Below are 16,266 nucleotides of genomic sequence, written 5' to 3'. Positions count from 1 at the left end.
GCTGGTACATGTCTTGTTTGTAGTTGTAGTTCTGAGGGCAAAAAGTATAACAAATAATAAAATAACGAGAACTACTAGTGTGGCTCAGTTGGAGCGATTGTGCAGTAGCAGTAGCAGCAGCAGCAGCAGAGTAGAGAGGTACAGCAAGAAGGCTGCCGTTGTTGTTCGTTCCATGTGCGTCGCATAAAACAAGAGGTAAAATGTATGCGGAGTAGTGGCAGTTTAATAGTAGCTAATTGGTAAAAGCAAAACTGTGCGTAATGTTGCTGATTGCATATTCCATAGGCGACAAGGAGAGCAAAAGAGACCGTTGATTCAAAAAATTCCAATTTCGGTCGATCTTTCTCGTTATTTATTTTCATTATCATTAATAGTCTTGCAAGTTCAAGAGATGTGAAATTGAGCATAATATGATGTTCTAATCCAACAAAGTCAAAATACAATCGATTTTAATCGACCATCAGCTCAAATTTCAATATAGAACACCGCACAGCGCGCCTGAGGCCAGCAGCGCTGCAAATCCAAGAAGGTGAGAACGTGGGAACCATCCATCTTCCGAGAAATCAAACTTCTTTCCAATAACATCGGAATGCATTAATGATAGGTCTCACCCTCTTGAGACTGAAAAGCAACAGCAAAACCAAAACCATTTGGAATCGAAGCTCATCGCAACGAGAGTTCCATTCATCCGACATTCATTCACCACCAACCAACCAACCAACCACTCTCCAAGGACCGTTTGCCTCGGAGTTCGATTCGTGGAGGAGGAAAACCGAAATCATAAGAAATGTGTTATTTCATCTGGTTATTGATAATGCGCCCGGCCCGGTACACCGAAATCAAACGCCGGAAAGCATAAGCTGGCGCGCGGTGTCTGGAGATTGAAAATCGATGATTTATTCCAACAACCGATCGTCGGTGTGGTGTTCCGCGAGCAAGGCCACGCGTTTCTCCCGCAGCCATCCGGCTGGCCTGACTGGGGGAAAAAATGGCAAGTGCTCTGTCTATGATGAATAAAGCGCTATTTTTCTTCGATGCGAAACAACGGATACCTCTTTGGTGTACTTCTCAAAAATGCTCGAAACGGGTTTCATGCAAAGGGCTGGCAGACAATATCGTATGTTATCTTCATGTTTAATAATGACGATATATAAATTTCATTCTGGGAATGTATATGAAACACCATACTTCACATTCTTGGAATTATACCCCTATTCTACCAAAGCCAGCTTTACAGGAAAAGCAAATTTTGTGACAGTTTACAGTATTTCACACCCAAATATTTTGAAAAATCTACAATCAGTATTGCTTTGACAGTTGCATAAAACCTTCGCATATCGTTCCAATTCATACTTCCCTACGCTTCAGCTAACACTTTTTTTTGCGCTAACTTTTCTTGCTGTATTGTATCTGTACCTCTATCGATCCTGATATCGATCACCAGCTATGGTTCTTTCAACTTAGTTCTTTCCTCAGTTTTTCCAACGATCATGCTCATTTTTGTTTTGATTTCTGAATGGGTCTCAATTCATTTTATATGACAATGTTTTGGTTAAACATGAGTTAAATATATCTATTTGTTCATATAAAATCCTAAATATTATACATATTTTCATAATACAGAAACTTCGTCAAAACGCGGCAATTCTAACTGACTCCAACAATTGCGTGAGTACACTCTGTTCCTAACTCAAGTTGGCGACCGTGAAATCGAATCTATTTCAATTACCCAATATTGGGATTCTAATGCGAATGTGGCGTGTTGTTTAAATATAGCCAGTGTGGCAAAATAAAACAGAAAATTTCCTATGCCGGCGATGAGAGCTACACACACGATGAGGAAGCGGAACATGAATCGATTGAACTCCTTGGAAGAGGTCGAGAATTTACCCACGGCATCGGCAGCAGTAGCAGCAATGGTTTGCAAACCTCCGTGGTCAGTCAGTCGATAGAGAATTCGTAAAACGCGCAAAAAAAAACATCACCCAGGCTCGATCGCCATCACGCGCTGGACCGTATCATTAATTTTAGATTGATATTGCGTAATGGATACATATAGAATCCTCAATTAGGCTCAATTAAATGCAAAGTTTGCCTGCTGTTTGCGGTGGCTGGCGTGCCATTACCCGAACTAGGGTTGCCAATTTTCCTGATCACAAAGTGATTCGGACAACTGGTAACCCTACGGAATGCAAAGTCAGAAAACGAAAACGAACCATAAACGAAATTTGCGCAATACCTACAAGAGCAAAAGAACATCCGAGGGGCAACAAACGTTCACACAATACAACACACATACGGCGGCGGCGAGGGGAGAATGCGAACCCCCTTTTATGATCTGATTTACCATAAAGAAGATAAAATTGCCAGTCAGTTTTCGCTCGGGCAAGCGGGCGGCAGCCAAGCAAGCAGCCAACTCGCGAATCATTCAAATTTGAAAGTGTGGGAATGGATAGCGATGACGGTGGTGGTGGCATGCAAAAATGGCTACCCTACATGCGGAAGAAACCGAAAGCAACCGGGGCTAAAATGGTCCATTACGTAAATGGGTGGGATGGACTAGTGTTTACTGTTTTCCTCGGTAGTGGCGTCCACCCCGAGAATGATTTGGACGGTTTATTGTTGTTCTGTTCGCCGTCTTCTGAGAAGCTTTATAAAAGAGATTTAATGCATATGTACTATTCGTAAAAAGAACGGCCAATAAAGCTCTGTAAGCGCATTTGCTTCCCGAAAGTGAACGAAAACCGTTTGAACATTATCACTAGCGACTACACATGCAAACATTTTTTAAATACGATTTCAGTTATCTTGTGTTATTTGTGATTCCACAATTATTTTATTGCCTTTACTTCCATTTAACGTATAGAAAAATAACTTTTCTTTCTGAATATTTCTCAAATTAATTGAGAACTAATTTCCAAATACATTACTGCCCCCACTCGCAAAACAGTCCCATATGAATAGGAAACACAGCAAAGATGAGACTGTTATGCGAGTGGCGGCAGATTATTTATATCAAATTTTCGAACTATTCAAGATCCGCTCTTTGTTAATCTAAGTTTGAACGTGGCTTTCAGTCAGTGGCCCTCCCGAGCCCTTTTACTAAAAACAGAGAAGTAGAAAAAGAAAAATCTCCATTCCCAAGGTAAGGTTTACACGTGCAAGAAGATTTCAAAAATCCTGAAAGATCTCTGAAATAATTCTGGGAAATATCAGAATGAATCCCTAGGAAAACCCTTCGAGTAATTATTATAGGAATCGCGGAAGGAGTCCCCAAACGAGCCTTAGCTGAATTCTCTGGAAATTCAGGAGAAATCCTCAAAGAAAACCCTAGAAAAATCCCTGAGAAAAAATCCCTTGAGGTAGTCTTGAAAGAATGATATGGGAATCCATCGAGAAATATCGGAAAGAGTTTTTGTGAGAATTTCGGAAGAAATGCATCTAATGCATTCCTAGCAGACTACCTGAAAGAATTACTGAAGGATTTTCTTGAAGAAATCCAGGAGGAGCCCCTACAAGAACCTCGGAAAGCATTCCTGAAGGAATCCTGAAAAGATTCCAAGGAAAAATCCCTAAAAGAATTAATAAGGGTATCTCGTATGGAATCCACAAATGAATAATGGAATAAATTACGCTATGGAGAACCCCAAACACAAACCAGATGGAATCCCTGAAAGAATGCTGGAGGATTACTTTAAATAATTTGGGGAATAATTCTAGAAAGAATCCCGGAACGAATTAAGAAATGAAAGGATTCTCGTGATAAAAGCTCGGGAGGAATCTGCAGCGGAAATCCAAGAGAAATCACTCAAAAAAATCCATGAAAAGCCCTAGAAGAAATCACAAGAGAAATCTTTCAACCTTCCTTGTGCATTAGGGTCATTTTTTTCCCCTGCGGTACCCTTCGTCAGCGAGCTGTTTCCAACGTAATACTGGGAAAGGTTAAGAAAACCCAGGAAAAATAAAGGAGAAATTCCGAAAGAAATACGTGCCGGAATTTCTGGAAAATCTTTAAAAGAATCCTGGGAGCTATGATAAAGGAATCCCTGACAGCATTCTCGAAAAAAAATCTAATAAAGAATTCCGGGAGAAATCTCTGAAGGAATCCCGAGAAAAATCCATGAAGGAACCCAGGAAACAAAATTCTGAAAGGATCCGATAGGAGTCCCAATATGAATCACTAAAGAAATTTTAGTAAATAAAAATATGAAAAGTCGGGTAGAACCAATGAAGAAATCTCAGAAGTAATCCCCGAAGGAATCCCTGTAGAAGTTCCTTAAAGAATCCAAGGAAGAATTCCTGGAGAAATCCGTTAAACATTGCTTCCAGGAGCATGATAGATCCAGGTAGTAGTCTCGGAAGAAATCCTGGATGCAATCTTTGAAGGAATCCCTCGACAGGTAACCAATCGATCAACTTTTCAGCGTATTCTGAAATTCGGTTCATCAGATTTGATCTCTTGAAAATTCGAGGCGTGGCTTCGTCATATCCTATTATTCCTGAAATCAATTCCTGAAAGAATCATTGAATGAATGTTGGGACAATACGATTATAGAACCTCAGAAAAAAATCCCTGATAGAAATGTGGAGAACAACTATGAAGGAATTCCTGGAGAAATTTCGGAAAAAAAAGCCATGAAGGAATCCTTGAAAGCATTTCTGGAGTAATCTCAGAAAATCAATGTAGGAATCCCTATAGCAAGCAATAAAGATCTGAAAAGAATCTCACATTATGAAAGGATTCTGTAGGAATTTCGGGATTAATCCTTGACGGAATAGCAAGACAAATCGAAGGAAAATTCAGAAAAATCAATGAAGAAATCCTAGAAGTAATCATTGAAAGAGTCCCGGAAAGTATTCCTGGAGGGATTCCTCAAGTAATATTTCCAGGAACCTGTTAAGAAGCCTGAGATAAATACCGAAAAGCATTTCATGATAAATCCACTGGAGCGAATTTCTAGTGGATTCTCAGTGGAATACAATTCTGAAGAGATTCGATAGAGAAATATTGAGAAGAATCACTGAATATTTTCAAAGATAATTCCCAGCAGGAGGCCTTGCGCGTTATTTTTTTTTTACTTGAGCGTTTTCGACATACGGTTCGTTTGCACCTATGCACTATATATCAGGAACAGAAGTTTTTCCACACCAGTGCTACCTATTTGAATGTTTTTTCACTGATAATTACATTACCGGTCTAAGTTTGTCCAAATAAACATATTTGCAAAAAATAAGTACGCTTTGGCCATTTCTTATACAAAATATTCACATTTGCAGCTTCTAGAACCTTGATTGACTTCTAATTTTAACTGGGCATTGATAATAGCTTGATATTTTTGGAAACACTGGACTGTTGCTTGTATGAAAGATATTATAAGTATGTAAATACAAATTTCAAATTTTGAGAAATATCGCAAAATTTTTTTTTTTTTGATAAATATATTCTTCTACAAAGCTTTTAAGTCTAGTAGAATAAACAAAATCAGCATATTTTTTTATATATTTGATAATCAAAAATTTATGACTATTTCTAAAATGAGAATTATTTATACAGTTGATCTGTATTTCAAATTATTATGAATGTAAAAAAATAGATCATAGTGCTGCAGAAGCTGAGATCGAGTGTGAAAATTTCTAACTAGAAAACTTTTCAACGGAAGATTCACATTCGTACGAACAACTCTACCGAAAACACCAATTCAAGATGTTGGCGGCTGACATTGAGTCTCTTCTGAGCTCATCGTTCCAACGTAGCCGGATTCTTGGATTTTGTGTGTGAACAAAGTATAAAATGTTTTCGCTTACAGGTGTGGGCGTAACAAAGGCTTTCAAAATGTGCAAAAGTGATCGGACAGCAGAACTCCTGATTTACACGCGTGCAGTTATATCATCCCAAAGTTGGCAATTTTGTATGAAAATTAGCATTTGTCCGATCAATTATGCACAACAGTGTACATCTAGGCACCGTTACAGTACATAGTGTAAGTGCCACTGTCAATTGTAATCGCCACTGCTATAGCTGTTCTGATGGCATGCGTTGATTTGATTCCCAATATAAAAAAATGATCAAAAACAGTTTCAATCCCCACACCCAAAATTTGTTTTGAAAGCGATACATCGAAATTTCGGTTTAAATTATGGTCTGCCAAAGCATCACCTGATTTGGTACAAATTTTTAGATGCATATTCGCATATTTGCAGTTTTTGGATGAGGGAAAAAATGAATAAGCTACTTCAATGTACAACATTGTCAATAGAAATTCAGACCCTGTAACTGTAAGGGAGAGAGACAGCATACGCTGTCAAACATATAACATACCGTATCGAGAATAAAAATGCAGCAAAGCCGTTTTCCGATACAAGCCATTCAACTTCAGATTGCCATATTTCCGTCATTTTTTATCCAACTTATTTTATTTTTCAGTGACGCATTGTAATCGTAAGTATCATTAAGGTGTCTTTGGTGAATATGTTTCTTGTGTGATGACGAATGAATGTGCTGAAGACACCAACATGAACTGATGACAGCATTTTTTACTTAATGTTTTATGTTTTGGTGCATTTTTAACTTCAATGATGAACAAAATTTCGTCGCAAAGTCATGGCATTACCCAACCATGCGGTAACCTTTTTTCAAGAATTCTATAACAACATGTGAAAAGGGCAGAATGACCATTGCACGCCTCAGCTTCATTCGTCTCTCCTAGGCGTATTTCAATTTATGTATTCAAACTTTTACCTTCTATCTGATGAAGGAAGCTTGCTCTACCTGTTACTGGTCAGAGAATTCATGAATAATGCTCAATACGCTCAAGAGAAATTGGAGAAGCCGGAATTCACAATGGTTGCTACGCCCTTTTCAAATGTTAATCTAGAATTATCAAAAAGTGCTTTGGTGGAAAATTTGAAAACAGGCCTGTTTTCTTAGGCGACTACCTCGCGAGTAAAAGTAGTCGCCAACGTAGATTTTATTTTTATTGGTGGTATCAATAGTAAAACTCCAAATTTTACAGTAATTTAAAGTTGACTATAGTTTATTTGAAAAAAAAAAACGTGTTTGATACAATTTTATTATCCAATACATACTGTATTTCCCATACTCTTTGCACTTAGCATATGATGTGCAGTTCAGAATGCTCCAAAACAAAAACATCTCAAGCAGTTGAAATGCTAACTTAAACCCGAGTGTTTTTGAGCAGCACAACTTATGATACTTTAAGGCAAGTATGCATTCGAACTGCTTATAAAGGGCAGCAAGAAGTTAAAATGCTTATTACGGTTTGTTTTTGGGCTTATTCAAATGCTCAGTGGTTACCTGGGTAACTTTCATCTTCCCGTAATATTCCACCAGTACACTTTACACACTACGCCGATGGGTGTTGTGTTGTATATGTGATCTTACCTGAACAAGAAAAGAAGAAAAGAAAAATACAATCAAAAAATGTGAATTTGCAAGGGTTGCGATACTGCCGTCAGAAATTATACTAGGGTAACTGATCCGATCATGGAGGAGTTAAGCACTGGGTTCATGTTTAAACCACAATTGTATCGTCCCGAGCAAACTTTTTACATGGATTGAATTGAAAATTATAAAATCTATCCTTTATCTACGGGAAAATAACGAAATATTGCCACTTTGAGGTTGATATGAGCATTTTATTCGTTTTTATCGGAAAGAACATTGTGTTCCTAATGTTGCGGTATTTGTTCCTATTATTGCGGTATCCCATTGAAATCATATGGGATACCGCAACATTAGGAACTACCGCAACAATAGGAACACGGCAGCAAACATATTAAGGAAAATATTTTTTTTAATAGGTTTTTGGGCAAATCTTAAGCAAACAAATGGTGCAATCTCATTATTTAGGCAAAATAATACCTTTTGGTAAAATGTCAGTCCAAAACGTACTCAATAGCCATTACCGCAACATTAGGTACTACCACAACGATGGGAACAAATACCCTACAATGAATTGTCTTTGTACAGACGGCATGTATTGTTCCAAGTTTGAGCTATTTCGTGAAACAAACTTAAAATTTGATACACAGAAATGAAACACATCAAAATAGACAAGAAGTCTATCAGACACGCACACCTTAGCACAGATCAATACTCAATTCAGCCTGAACCCAACGAGTGAAACCCACCTCCAAGCGACGACGGTTCCCAAATTTCACAAATCACGCACTACTAACAGGGCAGGAACAGCAAACATTCTAAATTTAGCCAAATAAATTTCTTCCCTGTCCACTACGTCAAACACAAGTCTGCATCCGTCCGTCCGTCCGCCAATCACTCAGTCAACTCCGAACAACCACCGCCGCAATCGGAACGAACCCAGGATTTTCCACCCAAATCGTGCCCCGGACGGAACACGCCGGCAGCACCAGGGTTGAAAAAATAACAGCACAGTGTTTTCTGATGAATGACTGACAGTTTGCTGGTGCGAAAGCTCTCCGAATAAAAAAACACGTCTTGGACATTGTAGGCGCATAAGCAGGGTCGATTCGGTAGGTAAGCAGGTGACTAGAAAACAGCGAGAGGAAAAAGGGCTCGCAATGCAGAGGGGATGATTTTCCCGCCGACCCACAACAACCAGGGCAACGTCGACGACCGACCGTGCGGCAGCAGTCATAAATGTCAGATGGTCTTACCTGCGGCTCTGAATTAAATTGATTGCCCTCGATCGCCTGAGTAGCCGAAACACAGCCAGCGCCTTGAACACGGCAAATTTATGGTACAGGCGAGGCATTTCGGAAATTGCGAACCAGTTAAGCTAATTTTGCTTTTTATACATTTTTACGATTCGGGATTGATGTAGGATGGGGGGAGGGGTGTTGTGGGGTTTTAGTAGGAAAGGTAGACACTGTGTTGACGGATTGGAAAGTCGGAAGAACGCTCTGAGCTGAAATTGACATCGCATGAGATGGATTGAACAAGTCACTACTTTTCGCGGTGAGCTATGTTTGTGTATGAAAGGTTATTGACCACCAACTATGTGAGGTTATTCGCTGCAAGATTTGAATGAAACAATGTTTCGGCATACCCTTAGCTGAATTCAACAGCCATCAATCGCACAATAATGCTCGCACGGTCAATTGAACGTTTATCCAGAGACGATTCCGGCTGACTGGCCAGGCCATCTGTTAAATCTTTTTCGATAATTTGAAACACTCGAACGAAATCATATAGCAACACTGAGAGTAAGTACATGCGCTGAATGGCGATTGAAAACAGATCGAGGAAATTTGAATCAATGACGTCTGATGGTGTGATGGAAAGAATGCTTTAGTACTTTCGGCAATTCACTTTTTAACAGATTTCATAAGCTTACGTCGCAGTTTTTGAGGGACTGCCGAACTCATTTTGTATATGAGCTGTATGAAAGAACTGTATAGTGCGTTTTAATTTGCAGCATTTCTCCATGGAAGAAGTAGCTGCACAGTAGAATCGGAAGCAGGACGAGAAGTTACAAGATAATTAATAAAACAGAATACTGTCTCCGACAAAGTTGTTGCAAATTGCTTCTTCATTTAGAAAAAATGGTAATATTTGTATTTGAAGCTTTATTGACAACCTAGAACAACCTGAACACCACGAGGTTTGGAGAAACGAAATAATTCACATACCAGTTGTTCTAAAAGCTAAATTTGGATATGGGTTACATTTATATTCATTGCACCATCGTCAAGAATATCAAAAGGCGTTTTATTTTCTGGATGTCATGTCCCAAACTGCCCAACAGTAAATTCCTTCAAATCTACAAGAATAATTTTATGTGTTTTCGCCATAAATAATAGCTTGGTATAATCTACTGGGATCCATGAAGCTCTATAAATCTAAAATGTCATTTATAGACACTATAGGGATATTCTAAGTCAGCCAAACTACCTTGGAGTTCAGAACTTCTAATCTTCATTCGTAGCATTAGCCATATCCGCTATACTGAGTAGTGTTGCATAATCATCCGAGGTTACTGGACCAATCTGAAGTCTAACTTGATATTATTATAAACCTTTGGCACATTCAGGGTCGTCCAAACTGTTCCATAATGAAGTTCTTCAAATCTACAAGAATCATTTTATGTGTTTTCGCAAAAAAAATAATAGCTTTGCATAATCTGCTGGGGTTCATGAAGATCATAACATCTCAAATGCCATTTGGAGACACTACAGGTATATTCCTGGTCAGCCAAATTACCTTGGAGGTTTAGAACTTCAGGTCTACTCTCGTAACAGCAGCCATATCTGCTATGCTGAGTAACGTTGCATAATCAACCACGGTTACTGAACCAATCTGAAGTCTACAAGAAATTGTTATAAACATTTGGGGCATTCAGGGTCATCTAAACTGTCTTATAATGAAGTCCTTCAAATGTTTATGCCATAAATAACAGCATTGCATAACCAACTGGAATAGGTGAAGCTCTTGAAATATTAAATGTCATTTAGAGACACTATAAGAATACTACAGGTCAGCCAAACTATTTTTGAGTTCAGAACTTCAGGCATACACTCGTAACAACAGCCATATCTGCTATACTGAATAACGTTGCATGTTTACTCTTGATAACTGGACCAATCTGAAGTCTACTATATATTATTACGATCTATTGGGACATTAAGAGTCGTCCAAACTGTCCTGAAGCTTAGCTCTTGACAGTAACAGTAGTTACTCTCACAATGAACTGTGATATTACACATCTAACTGCAATCAGTAATCCCCCTGGTATTTCATGAGATATTCCAAAATAGTTTTGAGATATATCAGATCAGCCAAACTACTTCGGAGACCATAACTTCAGGTCTACACTTATCATAATAGCATATGCCACTACGTTAAGTAGTGTTAAATAAGCCACTGTATTGAGAATAAGCCTAAGTTAATATACACGTAAATAGTTAAAAAGAAAGTAAACGTTGATATATATTTATTATATTTTTTTTTTGACAGGATCTAAGCTCAAGAACAGTTGGATAACCTAGGATATCTCAACTGATCTGATACTGTCTTTCGAACTTTCAGAACACTTACTGGACATGATAGATTACAGCTTTGTATGATGAAAGAAGTTACCTTTACACCTGTAGATTTAGAATCTAAGCTCAAGAACAGTTGGATGACCTCCCAAGTAACAATTCCATTGCAGATTTTTGTTTGATTTTTATTAGGGTTTTATTACAGCAATTAAGTAAAACTCACAGTTTTATGACAACTTTTATGAAAACTATTGATGAAATGTTTTATGGTACACTTGAAGATATCGACAGAGATGAACTAGCCACCGGCTAAAAATCTCTTTAATAAAGAAAAAAAACTTGAAGATATCCATAAAGCCAGATTTTAAGAGTGTATCCTATATGCAAATCTTGTGGATTAATTTTATATTTCTGCAACCCCAATTTTCACGGTCAAATGGAAAACGCATAAACCTATCAAAACAATAACTACTAAAATATTACTCAGAAATGATCGCTTTCTACTAACGAAAGATGTATCCATTTGAACTTTACGTGCCATCGAAGAAGCTTCTCTGCATCTTGAGCCGTCATAGTTTTTGTTAAAAAAAACAACAACAATCATCATAAGTTCCTTTCGAGAATGGAGAATGTTTCAACAAGATTTTAAAACAGTTTTATTGCTTCTCTTAGTGCGGTTTGCAAAACCTCTCCGAGAATGGCCCACTTAACCGGAAGATGCTTGATGTATGAATCAGTTTTATTGCAAGTAAAATTGGTCATAAAGATCTTTTATAGAGCCGAGCACAACTTTACATTGTACTTAGGCTAGGATATCCTGACTGGTTTGATACTGTCTACTGAACTTTCAGAATCCTTACTGGACATACTAGATTGAGGGCCCATATAGCCTAGGCGGTAAACGCACGGGTATTCAGCATGACCATGCTGAGGGTGACGGGTTCGATTCCCGGTCGGTCCAGGATCTTTTCGTAAAGGAAATTTCCTTAACTTCCTTGGGCATAGAGTATCTTCGTGCCTGCCACACGATATACGCATGCAAAATGGTCATTGGCAGAGGAAGGTCTCAGTTAATAACTGTGGAAGTGCTGCTTATAGAACACTAAGCTGAGAAGCAGGCTTTGTCCCAATGAGGACGTTACGCCAAGAAGAGAGAGAGGCATACTAGATTACAAATCGTTGCTTTGTATATTGAAAGACGTTACTGTTACACTCGTCGACTCTAGGATCTATACTTAAGAACAGTGTGGATGACCTACGATATCTTAATTGAACTGATACTTTCTGTTAAACTTTCAGAAGACTTTCTGGACATGATGGATTACAAATTGTAGTTTTATATATTGATGGAAGTCCGTAGACTTTACGATATAAAATCAAGAACAGTTTGGATGAAGAGATGAACCAGCCTAGGGCTGAAATCTCTATAATAATCGTAGCGGGACTCTAGTTAGCCTTGTAGTTAAGGACAAACGTCTTGAAATCCCACTTTAACAGTGCATCAAAACTTCAGACGCACAAATCTCAAAAAGCAAGCTTCAAACAACTGTGAATTTTATTATTCTGTTCTTGCTCACTTGTAATAAGCTTAAAATAAGAAGATCAGGTGCGCTGATTTTGTTTACGAAGAGATTTGTGCGCTCGAAATCGTGAGTAGGTGCCGAAGTATGCCATTTTGGGATTCTAACAAAACTGTCCTTAAGGCTATGGATCGCCAATCCGGAGGCGGTGGGTTCGATTCCCGTTCCTATCGGGAAAATTTTCTCGCCTCCCTGGGCATAGTGTCACAATATACAAATTCATGCAATGGCAGGCGAAGAAAGCCCTGCAATTAATAACTGTGGAAGTGCTCAAAGAACACTAAGTTGAAGCGAGGCAGGCCAAGTCCCAGTGGGGACGTCGAGCCATAAAGAAGAAGATGAAGTATACTGAAAGAAGATACCGTTACACCAGTAGACTTTAGGATCTAATCTTAAGAATAGTTTGGATGACCTAGGATATCCAGAAAAAAATCTGCATTATATTCAACTCTTTTTATACTGTTGAGCACCAAAACTGCTGAAATATGTAGAAAAAAAAACACAATAATAACGCTTGGATTTTTGCAATGTCATCCAGTGTTGGTAGTTCAACTGCTGGACCGTCATCAGCTATATTGCTCCTGTTCTTGGGTACACCTTCTTTGTTACCAATCAACAAATCTTCTAAGTGCTCTTTCCACCTGACTGTCACAATTGTTTCGTCTGCTCGATCATTGCACATGCCACGGACTGGCGCAATCTTGTTCCGTGCACCATTGCCAGTTGCATAGAACCTCCGCAAATCGTTCCGACTCATGCTTTCCTACGTTTCTGCAAGCAGACTCTGTTCAATGTTCATGCTTTAAAATCAAAACTAAATTGTTGAATGACTGACGTTTTGATGCATTTAACACCTATATTTTAAATACATCGATACTTAAGTTAATCTAAGTTGATCTTGGACAGGTTTGTTATTTATCTTCAATGTTCAAGGTTACCCCGTTTCACGGTACCAAAATGTAATAAAACGTAAATATTAAATAATGCGGAAAATGGGCTCTCATCGACGATCGCGTGGGTAGAAGCCCTCGAGTTACGAGCAAAAATTCTCAACATGGATGGGCTCTTGAACTCGATGAAGCTCGGCAAGCATGGGGCACGGAAAAGTTGTAACGAGTGATGAATGTTAAAAATAAACGAAATACCTCATTGTATGAGTCTAACAAACTTTTCCGTTTCGCTCAGACTGTGCCGGAACGCAGAACTAGCCAGCCAGCCAGCGGTTGAAGTTGATGGCGGTGCGGTGATGGCTTCAACGCGTCCTTGTCAAACAATCTCAGACGAGCGCGCGCTCGTGGCAAGCAATTTTCGAATGTTTCCTTCGATTCACGCGAAATTGCGGGGTGCACTTGGGAAATCACTCGTGACATGTGCCGGTGACCGCGGCGTGGTGCATAGCTTTCCGTGTGTTTGAAATACACAGGAAAATTTACTGCCTCTTTGATGGTTCCGAAATGGGTCATTCTGACGGACCAGCTGTTTACCAACTCGGCAAATTGCAGCGAATATTTGTTCAACCAGGCGGGCGGAGAATGTTTTAAATAACTCACTTGGAGGCAGCGAGGACGTTAGCATCCGTCTATTCTTTATGTTTATTTCGAAGCGAAACCAATAAAATTTAGCTGCTTCTAAGACTCGAAGGCCTTAGGTCTGTGGCATGCTGTTTTGACTCACGATGATCGGATTCAATGTCATATCACCATTATCTCCTGCATCGTTTATATCGCTGCAGCAATGGAGCGTGCTGTTTCAAAGTCAAACACCCATCCGAATATCGCAGAACGCCCACGCCTCAAACGAATTCGCATTCAGATGGAACATACTGCCGCCGGTGGAGGAAACAAAAGACCGGCGAACGCCTGATTTGTATCCGATGAGGTAATATGTCATCTATCCTGACAGACAAATGGCGAGGAGCAAAAACGAACCGCTCAAACCGCATTCGTTTTGCATCCATCGAAAGCGATGAGTCAGCCGGTTTTTGCAAATTTTAAAAGCTCGAACGTGATAAAGATTCACACATCGATCCGTCCGGGTCCGACTAGCTGGCTGTATCCGACTGCCCAGCAACCAACGGAAGACGCAAGCAAAAATAAAACAAAATCGAGAACGTCCAGCCTGTGGTCTGCGATCAACGTTTAACCACTTGAAGCCGTCAGTGTATCTTATACTTCTAAGCCTGCGAGCGACCCAACAGAACTGTGTGTCAAGCACACATAATTTTTTGCCAAATTCGGCACAAAAATATGCGCGTGAGTGGGAATCGAATTTCGCGCTAACGAGCATCATCACGTCGTGATATTGTAGGCACTGTACATGGTAGGTCTCAAGTGGTGGTAGGGGCAGAGAGTAGAGGGTCAAATGAAAACTTCAGCTATCGAATGTCGTCGTTTTCTAAGGAATATCAGAAATTGAGGAATTGGCACTTTTGGACTTATGTACTTTATTTCGGTATGTGAACTTCTTTCTTGTTAGATTTTAAGTCACTGTCTACAAGAATTTAGAAACCATATAGCACTGACGAGCAAATATCATAAAATTGGAAAATTGTAAGAAGAATTTCGTTGTTGATTTTTTTTTAAACGTTTGCCTTAAAGATTTTACACTCTACGTATTCTCAAAGTGGCTTCGAAGCTTCGAGATCCCGCAACAGCTCATACAATTCTGTTTCTTAACTGCTCCCACCAAATCTTTACAGTATGGAACGAGCTCACCAATCAATCTAACAATCGCGCACAGAAAATTAATTGCGTTGGCTCGAGCTTCTTCCACGCAACGAGTTGTCGTCGTTATTGTCCGATACTGGTCTGAAACGCCGAATTTCCAGTGAAGCTCAGTTTTACCTATGAACTTTGTTGTGTTCTATGGCAAACTTCAAGCCTAAAACTGAGACCCGGGTTTGATTAGTTATGCTTATGAGAAATAGCAGACACACTGGGTTGGCTAATATCGCCAGTTCCCCTTTGGAGATCAGTCTAAGAATGTATTGGAAGACCACTCCATAAGGCTTTTATTTTATTCCTTCCGCTATTCAGCAAACAAAACCAGCTAAACATGGCTGTTTGTATTGATTCCAAGTGCTTGTTCGCAGCCAAAGCTCAAACAATCACCAGAAAGAAAAAAAAAATGCAATCACAGCGTTCTAAAATCCAATCTTCCGGCTGTCACTCACGTTTCCCGGTCGACAGCTCCGCATTCATTACGCACGGTGCTGGAGGACAAAGCGAGAACAAAACGATGACATTTTTCCCCGGTTCTTCCTTCAGCCACCCACTGGCAGCGAAAGCAGTCAGTTGGTGGTGCGCCACCTTTGACTGCGCCCGACGGCGTTTCTCATAATCCGCATCTAAACGCACACCGCCGCGCGCCGCAGTCTCAGATAACACAAAGGAGAGATTCCGAACCGAACAACACACTTCTAGGGATTCTCCGATTCTTCTTCGTCACCGTCATCGCCGCTCCATAGTGGGTCAATCTCAACCCAGGGGGAAGTTGGTGTCATTTGCAGTCTATGTCCAACCCCAGATTCCTTGAGAGAAAAATGAGACGATCATAAAAAATCCAGATCTAAGTCAATAGATCAACTCTGCCCTCTACAATGTTGCAGCATGCCCCTTCCTCGTGTTTGGGATTTTTTCATGCTTTTTCAATGCCTACCCTTAAGAATGAAAGCAAATACCCACAGATACATTCACGATCTGTC

The 16,266-nt window shown here is 39.6% G+C and overlaps 1 protein-coding gene across 1 annotated transcript in view; it reads right to left on the bottom strand.

Moving 5' to 3' along the window:
* LOC109420434 (division abnormally delayed protein) overlaps positions 1 to 16,266 on the bottom strand; it is a 325,353-nt gene that overhangs the window by 279,667 nt on the left and 29,420 nt on the right. The gene's annotated exons all lie outside the window — the stretch shown is intronic.

This window comes from Aedes albopictus, chromosome 2 (genome assembly GCF_035046485.1).
Source record: "Aedes albopictus strain Foshan chromosome 2, AalbF5, whole genome shotgun sequence".
NCBI lineage: Eukaryota > Metazoa > Arthropoda > Insecta > Diptera > Culicidae > Aedes > Aedes albopictus.
Note: the sequence above shows the minus strand (reverse complement) of the source record. Positions and strands in the feature narration are given on the sequence as shown.